This window comes from Panulirus ornatus, chromosome 14 (genome assembly GCF_036320965.1).
Source record: "Panulirus ornatus isolate Po-2019 chromosome 14, ASM3632096v1, whole genome shotgun sequence".
Classification (NCBI taxonomy): domain Eukaryota; kingdom Metazoa; phylum Arthropoda; class Malacostraca; order Decapoda; family Palinuridae; genus Panulirus; species Panulirus ornatus.
Window position 1 is genome coordinate 8,569,801 of NC_092237.1, and position 7,022 is coordinate 8,576,822.

The following is a 7,022-nucleotide window of genomic DNA, read 5'->3' on the forward strand; positions in this document are numbered from 1 at the left end:
TCTGTCTCTCTCTCAGGTCGTGGACAGCCGCAGACCAATGAGTTGCACTACAGCACCGTGGCTATGTGGATGGTTTAGTGACGAACGCTTCGTTAGCCATCACTTCGGTGGCTTTTCAGTTCTCCTCTTTGGTGCGGGTTTGTCTTTTCCTCATGCTTCACCCATATCTGGGCCTGCTTGTAAGGTACATAAGTTCCGGGTGTTTCCTCGAGTCATGCTTGTTGGATGGTTCAGATGGGTACACACACGAAGGATGATGCGAGAATATCTCTCTGAGTTTTTTGGTCTTAATGGTGGCTGACTGATTTGAGATCCAGCTGATCAATATGTTTTCAGATGGTAGACTGCAGGTATTTGATACTCGACTGATCATTGTATATATTTCAGCATTCCATTTCCATTTCATCAACTTTGTTACTGATTTGTGTGGAGCGTGATGGGATGACAGACAGACTAATGTTTTGTGAGAGACTTTATGTGTGTGTGTGTATGTGTGTGTGTGTGTGTGTGTGTGTGTGTGTGTGTGTGTGTAAAAGGGGGTAGGGAAGGAGCCCTTCTGGTAACCTTGACGCGACAATACAAAATGATCTTACAGTCGAAGTTTTGCATTGTACAGCTCCCATGCTGAGATGTATTACGTGAGTGTTTCAATGTACAGTATAGTGCGTGATGTGATGGTGGAGTCGAACTACAACTTGGGGACGATGGATCTCAGGCGGCATGAGGTGACGGTGGCGAAAACAGGAGCACCGTAGCTCCTTCTCGAGCTGTCGAATGAGGTCCAAGAGATGATGGTTGTGTATACCTATTGTGAGTTGTACGTAACATGCTTCAGTTTTAGGACACACTGCACTGTAATTACAGGCAGACCTTCCAGTGACCTTATGGAGTTGTAGGACTTATGGATCTGTAGACCCAGTTTTTCAAAATATAAACCTCAAGTGTCCATTAGAATGAGTAATTGCGCATGTATTTTTTTTTCTTTTTGAATGTACGGAAATACCGAAGAACTTTTTCTCAACGACTTAAGCTTAACCAGTTAGTGCGTGCTTAAGGGAAGTAGCATCAAAAAATAGTGGAAAATAAAGGACAACTGTTCCAGACTACTGACATATTCAAGATATCGACAGGAGCATTTTTATGCAGCAATTAAGCTAGGCCCATAGGGAGGTTCCATTGTTATACGCAATGAGCAGTCCTTCGTTTTTGTCTAACTTTTTTTTCTTGTCCATAACCAACTTGCGACAGCATCACGACATAGACATGCACCGACACACGTATACAGCAAATCAACCGGACATTTCAGTCAAACGTCTACCACGCAACTGGACGGTAAAGACTGTTTCTCCACCGTAAATTTCCAGCCCCGTTCCGTCTAATTACCAAAGACCATGAGAGAAAGACGCGCCAACACGACACACGGAGCCACGGACCGTGATCTTCAGCCTTTCAGTTACGTGTACATTTGTGGCATCATGCCTGATTAACATGGACTCCACCACACAAAAACGCATGGGGAGGCCTCTTTTCTCTCCCCCTCGTCGCGGGAAATGTACCTTCGTTGCCTCACATGTCCTTCTCTCTTTCCCTTCCACTTCATAATATCATCCAGCCAGGAGGCGTCGTAACCCCCTCACCTCTCACCAGCGGTCCGCAACCCTTCGTCCACTCCATCTCACGTTCGATCTCTTGCTGGTCACAAAACCGCCTCATCATCAAACTCTCCCGCAGGCAGGCACTTGCCGCTAATCACCAGTGCTTTCTCTTTGTGTATCGTTGCCTCATAGTAAGTAAAATATGTTAGTCTCTCTTCTTAACAACACGTATATATATATATATACATTACAGGATATGTATAGATTGCTAATGTTGCACACGCCTCTCACAAAATGAGGAAATAATAAACAAGGCCGTTATATAATGCCTTAAGTCGGCAACAGTATTCAACTGATGGGCTTGTGGTTTGTCGTCTCCATGGTTGTGTAGTTAATGAACTTTGTGTATTTTTTTTTCTTAATATTCACTCTGGCATGTGCAGAACATGCGGGTTTTTTTTTTATGGCCATTTGAGGTGTATACATATCGCTCTCCGTTTACCGTCCATTATGTGTTCAACCCTGATTAAAAGCCGTGGCCATGTCTGTCGAACAGTTCTTGTACTTATAATATTCGACGTTTGGATATTACTAAGGTGTGAGATTGTCACTTGTCATCGCGGCGGATGGTTTCGCAAAACGTATTGTACGTACACCAGCCCATATGCTGTCGCGTGGTTTGTCATTAAATCCGTCAGTGTAAACTGACTCGCCTGCAGAGCCGCCGTGCCTCTCACCCGAACACAACACGAGTGAGCGTGCCTGCTTTGGCCCAACTGCTTGGGCTGGCGACAGACGCGCCGCGGGAAAGCAGCATTCGCGCGTGAATGATTGGTGGCAGGAGCTGTTGTGTTCCGACAGCGCTTGGCCAAATAATAGATCGATCTTTTTTCTTTTTTTACCCGTTCTTGTGCGCCTGTGACATCAGAGCTTATAGATGACTTCATTTAAGATCGTTTTACTGTTTTTAGTGCGCTGTGGTATTTCTCTTTGGAAAACGTCCTTGAAGCACGAAAACCGAAACGGAGATGAATTACTCCCCGTGGTTGCAGCTAACTCACACCACTTGGGGAAATTCAGCGAGAAGTTCTTAAACAACGCCGTACTGAAATTCTTTTAAACTGTCTCGAGTTGCGGTATATTCCGCTAGCGTTAGAGTAAGACGATCGTGTCGTTATATTGTGATGACGATAATGTAGCTACGTAACATGTAAATCATATGGAACGCGTGAGAAATTAGATGATGGAGTACACCATATTCTTCAGCATTGTTATTGTTATTACCGTCTTGCTCGAGAGGATAAGAAAATTATGATGATGTACTAGAAGCTACAAGGAGAATTAAACTCGAAGACCCGAGCACTTTCGTGTAATTCACATCTTCACAAAAACGCATGTTTTCGTGTTTCATTTTCCTTGTGGTTACCATCATATTCCAGAATCACGTATACTTTTGTGACATCTGTGTATATATATATATATATATATATATATATATATATATATATATATATATATATATAATATATATATATATATATATATATATATATATATATATATATATATATATATATATAGAGAGAGAGAGAGAGAGAGAGAGAGAGAGAGAGAGAGAATTGACACTTCGTCCAGCCCCTCATTGTTTGGAAATTTAATGTGAAAACATACATGCAAGATGATGATGGACGATTTATGAATCAAACCTTTCTCGTATTTTTCACAGATGGGCAAAGCCCTTTGAATTACATCACATGATAAGGATATGAGACATAATTTGAGGCTGTAGTAATGGGGGTTGGGAGGAGCCTGGTATAGTTAAAAGTTAAGGATGTAGGGATGAGTGAAGCCTAGTTATGGGAGAGAGTGAAGCCTATAGTAATAGGAGTGGGTGAAGCCTAGCAAGTTCAGAGTGTGTACACTATTCTTATGGCCTATCCTCACCACCCTTATGACTCAGTTGCACGAGAAGTCTGTTTAAAAAAAAAGATGAAAGTGTCATAGACACAACGACAGAACGGAAAAATACGAAATGGAAGTGTGAGATGCATTGCTTCGGAATGGGAAAAGTTTCAGTGAGAGGGAACTCGACATAACGGAAGAGCATGGGAGTGTGCGAGAGAGGCGAGGCGGCGGAAAGGAAATGTTTGATTGTGAAAGGCATCGCGACATAACGGAAAAGTATGGAAGTGTGAGAGGCAGGGCGGCAGAAAGGGAGAGCGTTGGGCTGGCGGGCGTGCTGAAGGTCAGACGCTCAGCAACAGGCTGACTTGACTCCTGGCCTTCCTGGAAAGGGTGGGTAAGTGGCAGTGAGGTGGCAATACTGCTGGCGGTGTTGCCGCGTCACCTAACCCTTGCTAACTTTCTCACCACCTTCAAGTATATCTTCCTCACTCAGTATCTCTGTTCCTCTTTGCTGCTTATATCATTATGACTTCATTGCCGCATTTTTTTTTTTTCCCTCTCTCCCCCTTTTCATTTTTCTCAATCCCTTTTCCCTCCCGCAATTATTGTTGGAGCTTTCTCATTTGTTTTCCTGTCATCCACACTCTATATCATTACCTGCTTCACAGCCCATACCATGGGTCTCATCCTCGCTACTTGCGTATTCCTCATTCAGATCGTCTCTTCCTCATCCGTACAGTCATCATTTACCTATAGCGTGGCCTCCGTACAGTCTCTTATTCTTTTATTTTACCTCCGGTTCGCTATATTTTCCTCAAGCACACCCTGATCCGATATCGGTGTTGTGTTGCCGTTTGAGATAGGACCCGTCAGGGAGCGATTAGCCATTGTTAGGGAGCAATCAATCAATCAATCAAGACTCCCGATACTGTATTATGTAGCTCTGCTTTCCTTCATGACAGTAAAGATGGTCGATTAATCCGCTGAATACCCTTGATAAAAAAGAGAAAAGGATCCTTTTTTTTTTTTCTTTAGGCTGATGTGTCACTATTCGATGCCACTGACCTTTCATCGAATACAAATAATATTTCAGGTCCTGACTATTCAAAAGTGACGCTTTATGACTTAAGAGTGTTAAGCACACCAGTATAAATGAAGTCTAAACGCGGAAATAAAACTTATTCAAGAATTGACTGGAAGCTTAAATGTAAAAAAAAGATAAAATCCCTGATTAGTCGTATTATTCAAAAAGAATTTTTTTTTCCTTGACTTACAACTGTCGTGTTTAGTGATCTTGAATATAAAAAGGTTTGTGGGAGAATCTTGTACTTACCCGTCACTTTTGATGGAATAACATTTCTGTGAATACGCAAATGACGGTTAGGCTTGAAGTACTTTCGATTTGAAACATGACGCTGAGCAGAATTTGACAGTGAAGGTGCTCAGAGTTCAAGCCATGCATGATTTCCGTGTGATGCATTTTACCTGTGTTGTTATTAAACCTTACCACTGGCTTTAGGTTACGACAGAAGGAGCCCTCCGGTGCTGGGAGGTGACAGTGCAATCGGCTCCCTCTTACTAAACCATGATGACACAACAGATGCCCTTTGGGGGTATGAGGTTAGGTCCTGTAAGGTCATCAACACCATTTATTTATTTATTCTTGCACATCTGTGCTGTTATCTTCCATAAGAAAGAATATATATATATATATATATATATATATATATATATATATATATATATATATATATATATATATATATATATATATGTTCCATATTTGATCACCGTTTCCCACGTTAGCAAGTTAGCACCAGGAACTGATCAAAAAAGGCCGAATCCGCTCACATCCATTCTCTAGCTGTCATGTGTAATGCCTCTAAACCTCAACACCCTGTCCACAACCAGGCTATACCCCGGACGCTCCACATTCCCTGGGTCAGTCCAGTGACTGAACGTCGACCCTCGTATACCACATTTTCCCGGTTCATTCTATCCCGTGCCCGCCTCTCCCCCCCTTCACCACATTCAGAGCACTTTATACCTTCTCAGTTATCATTCATACATCATACATACATTCATACATTCATACATCAAGAGACACGCCAATCCACTGGGGTCAGTTTGAACCCTGAGATGGAGGGGGTTGTGGTGTGGGGGGGGATGGTGTTGCCGTGACAAAACAGAGGGATTTACTTCGTCTCCTCCGTCCATCTGTTGGACTTTCTCGACGACGACGCCTCCTGCTGTCTGTCTGCCTGTCGCCCCCCCCCCCCCCCAACGCAGCAAGGCGCCCTGGGGAACGTCACCCTGACACACTTCTGCCTCCGGCTGTGTCGCACAAGCGTCCACGCCGCCGTGATGTGGCCAATACTGTGGGGTACATACCGTCACGAAGCTGTGTACTGATGTTATGGGAGTGTTTGCTCTGTCCACTACGATATGTGTGTGTGTGTGTGTGTGTTTGTGAAGTTAGCACACATATGCATCATAACACTAACGACCTCCATTGCTTTTAGGTGTGGGCGGCCTTGGTCCTGTGGGCGGGACTGTCCCACGCCCACCCAGACGCTGGCTACAGCTCCCATCCCTACGTGTATCATGACTACGGCAACCGTCCTACGACCATCGGTGACCCCAAGCTACGCAAAGTCTACGAGCTCCTCTACCCGTACTACCAGAGGTAGGTAGGAGTGCTAACAAAGTAAGTAGGTAGTGTGGTAGGTAGGAGTGCTAACAGAAAGTAAGTAGGTAGTGTGGTAGGTAGGAGTGCTAACAGAAAGTAAGTAGGAAGTGTGGTAGGTAGGAGTGCTAACAGAAAGTAAGTAGGTAGTGTGGTAGGTAGGAGTGCTAACAGAAAGTAAGTAGGTAGTGTGGTAGGCAGGAGTGCTAACAAAGTAAGTAGGTAGTGTGGTAGGTAGGAGTGGTAACAGAAAGTAAGTAGGTAGTGTTTGAAGGTAAGTAGGGACTCTACCTAGGGGTACGAAGGCGGTACCCAGTGATGAATAGGTATTACAGGAGAATTACAGGTACTAGTAGAGTTAAGTATGTACTTATCCAGGGGTAAGTACAGTTAGAAGTAAGTACTTGTGCTAAGAGGATTGAGTAGATATTACAAGTTGTAGTTTGGTAATGCCAGAGGTAAGTAGGTACCACCAGAGATAATGATACCAGGGGTAATATGTTTGTGTAATTAGACACTTCCAGGGGTAAGTAGGTGTGATAAACAGAGGTGGTTACGTACTGCCAGAGGTAAGTAGCTACTGCATTGGGGTAAGTAGATACTACCAAAGGGAACTAGACACTGCCGATAGTAAACAGGTCCTGCCATAGGTAAGTAGGTATTACCGCAGGTAAGTGTAGAGAAGGAGGAGGTTTTGCAAAAAAAAAAAAAAAAAGGGCAAAATTTAGTAGTTAGATAGGGGCAACGATAGGAAAAAAGGGGGGGGGGGGAAAATTGGGGGGGGGGGAAAAAGGGGTTTTTGGGGGGGGGAAAAAAAGGGTTTTTTTGGGGGAAAA

At 43.7% G+C, this 7,022-nt stretch overlaps 1 long non-coding RNA gene across 2 annotated transcripts in view; it reads left to right on the top strand.

Annotated features, from left to right (window-relative positions):
• The window catches only part of LOC139753065 (uncharacterized), a 27,726-nt gene extending 20,917 nt beyond the window's left edge, over positions 1–6,809 (top strand). The window contains exon 3 of one of the 2 annotated variants that reach the window (XR_011713639.1): positions 6,023–6,808. This is a non-coding gene — a long non-coding RNA (uncharacterized lncRNA). Of the gene's footprint in view, positions 1–6,022 lie in introns of both variants that reach the window. The other variant, XR_011713640.1, reaches the window with a different exon arrangement.
• The last annotated feature ends 213 nt before the right edge of the window (positions 6,810–7,022 follow it).